The sequence below is a fragment of the Bombus pascuorum genome, chromosome 3 (genome assembly GCF_905332965.1).
Source record: "Bombus pascuorum chromosome 3, iyBomPasc1.1, whole genome shotgun sequence".
NCBI lineage: Eukaryota > Metazoa > Arthropoda > Insecta > Hymenoptera > Apidae > Bombus > Bombus pascuorum.
Window position 1 is genome coordinate 6,190,299 of NC_083490.1, and position 5,132 is coordinate 6,195,430.

Consider the following 5,132-nt stretch of genomic DNA (forward strand, 5'->3'; position numbering starts at 1 on the left):
TACCAATATCAACAGCGCGCCACGTCTCTAAGTAATCGCCTAGCTGAGCGTCAAGCGCTACTCAAAATTGCGCAACTTCGACGATCAAACGTTAAACGTTGACTCATCGTAACTCGCGCAACGACTACAAATAATCGCGGTAACGTGTGTTTACGTTTATTTATAACGCTTTCATTTACCGAAGGACGTACTGTAACCGATAGGCGCTTCGGAATAAATGCAAATTACACGAGTTCGCTTCGACATGGATCTTAAAAGTCTATTTCTCTCTGAGAATCGACATTTTTGAAACGATTGTCCTACGAAGTTTCAGTTTTTTTAATTATGTCAGCATCGATGGCGAGAGCAGATACTACACTCTTGTTCTGTAAGCATTGGAACACCTGTCAGCTTCACGCGAAACTTGATAGTTATAGGTATTTATTATATATAATTATAATTATACTAAAATATCAAGCAAACGATTATGATCAAACAGAATTTTCTATTCGCGCAAGCACGCGATCTGACAGATGTATGTGAAAAGCAAAAATCCATGAACTCTATCTGAAAGAACTACACGTTGAGAACAATCGTATCATAATTTAGCAATCGTATTAGCGATTTGACAAATTACCTCAGGCTGTAGATTATTTTGCTTTAACTTTAGGTCAAATAAGACGATTACCTGATTTGTAACGTGTAAAATCTACTTCTAAAATCTTGCTTGCTTTATATCATACGACTAAACATATTATTGTTATGTAAACGAAGCTACTTTTAATTTACAACTCGCAGAAGGTAAATTTCAACTTTAAAAATAGCTCAATCGCGCAAGACAATGTCCACGTAAATAATTGTCTAATTGTTGAAACAAATCAAAATCAATAAGAAATCATTGAAGCTCGCTTCGAAACGGATTTAAAGATCGGCGAGAATGCGCGTAAGCTTCCACATATCGAAAAGAAGAAGAAAAGTTGTCGACGGAGAAGTAAACAAGGAAGCAAATGAATAAAAATAATCGGGACATTGTTTGTAGCCGCGATCGTCCCTGCGGTCTGTCGCGGTGGTGAAATTAATCGAGCCGATAGGAAAGGTCGTGGAAAAACGGAGGGGAAAGTGCGGAAAAGCGAAGCCGAGACTGTCGACTGTCGACGGGGAATTTTATCGAGGTCCGGATTTACTGCACCGCGGGCTGCGTGTACCGAGATGCAAATTTCGCCGGCTTGCCCTTTAGCGTTTTATCGAATCAACCTTCGGCCGATTAGGTGGACAACGATTTTTAACGGGTCATCGCACAATAGCCTTTTGTGCTCTGTCAAAGGCCAGTCTCTCGGGGGCCTAGCGAAAATGCGAGCCGGACAAAAGTGGCATTGCCTCACGGCGCTTTTTTTCTCCGGCTTTTTCGATAAAATGGCCCATTGTTGTGTTTCCATCTTTCTTCTTCCCCGTTCCACTTTCTCTTTATCCCTCTCGTTTTTAACTCGCTCTCCTCGCGACGTCGATGCAATCATTTCCCGCGAGCTTAGCTTCATTTAGCGCATATCCGCTTCAAAAATAAAATTCCACGTTTGGCTTTTTCGCTGTTTACCGTTCTTTCCTTCATCGCGTGGATTTCTAACGTAATCGTTTGTACACTTGTTATATTTGTCGATCGATTGCCATATATCGTTGATCCGATCAACGAACCTCCTTATTATGTTCATAAATCACGCGACACATTGGGGTGGTTCACGTGTAACGGAGGGGAAAACATCGGCTTAATACTGCTTTTATTTCGCGGATTATCTTCAATCTACTGGAATAACAAAATATCTTCGTTTACTTCTAATTATCTAACTTGTTCGCTTTCGTGTAACTTTGTTTTTCCACGGCTACACTTCCGCTTTTGATAATTCACTCTTCTAACTTCCGACTCGCTTTCAACCTATACAACTGTGGTAAAAAGAAAGTTAAGAAATGATACCTTACGTACGAAGATCTATTAGTAACTTTGAATTAGATACTTTTCACCATTGTTACCAACGATTAACTAGTTTGATACGTATAGTATGTTTATTCGTTTCACTCTTGCAAAATAGAATTCCGTTCTCTAAAACTGTAATACGATTATCGATAAAATAAGCTTTCAAATTCGTCTTTCTGCTCGCCACAGTATGTACTTTATGATAATTCTCGACTGGATATTTTTTTTATATACACAGACTATTTTTAGCGAATTTGCAAGTCGAAATAAATCGATTAAAACAGGTTTGATTTGTTGTCTCTATATATCGCATATAAGTTGAACATTTTCTCGGGAAATTCACTTTTGCACTACTCTCGTCCGATTTTACACAGAGAATACCGTTTACGAGTAATATTTGCCGTTACTACTGAAAAATTCACTTTGTATCTGTTTGCCATTTTGCAGAAATTATTCGGAACAACGGGAATTTCGAGCTTTGCCGATACTCTGTTTGCCAGAAGTAAACCCTTAAATAACGAACCGCGATAAAAACGTAATTTGCAATCGCAAATATCTGAATTTATATATTTCGTTTACCGAAGCTATAGTACGCATTAGATTTCGTAAGAAAATATTTCTAATACGATTTCCCAATGAAAATTCATTAGACAGCGAACAACGCAGGCTAATCTTCCGATGTAAAATTCAGTGAAATCGAGTGGCGAAAGAATCGAGAAATTCCGTTTCCCTGCGTTTCGTGTTATTATTTTCCTACGTAAATGAAAAAGGTATCGAGCCTCGAAATTGTGCTTCGATCTTATTCTTCGTTCGGTGTGTAATGTCGTGGATCGACACTGAGAACACCGGACAGGCAATTCTTGATATGTATCGTTTCCAGCGCGGCTTATTGCTTAACGTACCACGAGGATTTAAGATCTAGTTTTCTTAATTCTATTTACACGTTTAACTCGCCCCTTGCGGATCAATATCAAATACTTTACCAGGCGAGTATCGATGGTCCGTAGCATCTTGAAGAAACGAAACGTTGGTAAATGAAAAACCCGCGGATATATTTACGCAAATTCATATTTTTACGAAGATAATTAAAAAAAAAAAAAAAAAGAGAAATGGGAATTTGGATAGAGAATCGTTTTATCTAGTAAATATTAAAAACGGTGCTTTACTTTGGTTATTTTATCTATCTTCGCAATGTTATGCGAATTCTGTGCATCTCTGCATCCGCGGATCTTCTATAAACGCATAAAACTCCGGAGTCTACCGATAACGATCGATATCCGAAAAAATAATGTCTCGCTTGTTGGAAAATCGGCGATTTTCTCTATGGAAATGTCGCGCGATGTGAACATTTGTCAGTTGCGTTTAATCATAACACGACGGCGAACACTTCAATTTTGAGAAGGGATCATCGATAAAATTATCGATGAAAGTTCCAATGAAAGTTCAGAATATTCAACGAAACTGTAAATATTAGGATGGATCGATGTTTCATTGAAAATCACTCGGATAAATGAAAAAGAACGTGCTCTCACAATGCGCATCAAACTTTCGAATTATCGCGATTAAATGGCCACGTTTCGTTTACGATCGTCCAAACCAAACGTTGAAACTTATATATCGCGTTTTCATATCGTTTCGTGGTTTAATTATTTCCCTGGATAACCAGGCCTCGTTACGATAAACGAATGATCTTTCCCATCGCTTTGCCGCTCCTTTTACGGTTCCGTTAAATCGCGATAAACGAGGCTTATTATTGATTCTCTTCGGCCTATTATCTTGGGATTGTCGGTGAATTGTCTGCGATATCCTTTTGCTTCGAAGAGACTATTAATAAATAAATCGATTGCTCGGTGGAACTTGATGTTTCATCACGATTTAACGAAAGATTGCCATTGTATATAATAAGGTTTTGTCATTGTGCAAAACAAAGGAAGTTGAAGCGATCTAAAGGCGACGTATAAACGGAAACGTTTTGACTTTTCTTCGAGGAAAGTTGTTTGGCTTGGAAAATTCATAAAGCTGATACCGTAGCCTCGTAGCTTCCTTTCGATCGATTCGCCTTAAAAATGAATAGTCCAGTGTTTGCGCGTTGGTAGCAGTTTACTTGCGTTTTAGTAAAATATTTGATATCTCGTCATTACTCTGTCAACGACACTCGGTCTCGTCACACCGTTTGTAGACAAAACGGAGGAGTTGTGTGTACACGATAAACAAGGTGTATGTACATACGTCATTCATATCTTTTGATCACAGAAACATTATTCGAGAGTCGATTACACCGCTGTCCAGATACACTTCCACGCGAATACGTTTACGTGCTGTTGCTTCAAAAAAGAAAATAATATCCAATCGACTTTTCCTCAAAGTTTGGTGTTTCTCCCATTCCTAGTAATTAGACAAATTTGTCGAGCCAATTTTCTCAATAATACTTTTCATTTAGGTAATTCTCCGATTCCGATAACAAGAAGGAGATTAATTCATTGGCAGAAAAACTTATTCGACTTCCTTGTAATTTATTTAGGGGCAATATAAATTAAACGGAACGATCAACCTGTAACGAATTAAACGTATTCTCTTGCTTCTTCCGTTTTCTACGTTTTGTTTTTCTTGTCGTTTCGTTTTATTCGTCTTGAAATATTTATTACATTTTAAAATGGATCTACTTTTATTTCGAACAACGAACGCATGTCTTTTTACAACCTTCAACATCTCCAGAACCACTCGCGTGCGTCCGACTTTTACCGTTAAAATTCTCATAAAGTTGAACTTTGAAACATCGGTTAAAACATAGCCGAAATATCGTCAAATTCTATCGATATCTCTATCGACATTCAAACAAGTACAAGAAAATGTTCATGCACGTCGAAGCTTAATTATCAGCGAATTATGAGTAGGACAGAAATTTTAATATACAATAATAAACAAAGACATTTGGATTTATTCTCGTATATGATCCTTTATTAAAATAACGTAAGCAGCAAGTGGACTAAAAAATTGATGGAAGCCAGTGCATGGCATTAGTAATAATAGAGAGTTTTTCGAAGAGCAATATAAACGTGGTACGAGACGGGAGAGACAATAAGCTCATAATTAAAAAAAAAGAGAGAAAAAATGTCACAGAAATTTATCCTTACAGAGGAATACTCGATTATCCGAAGGCAGCCTTTTTACCCCATTTTTCATTTTA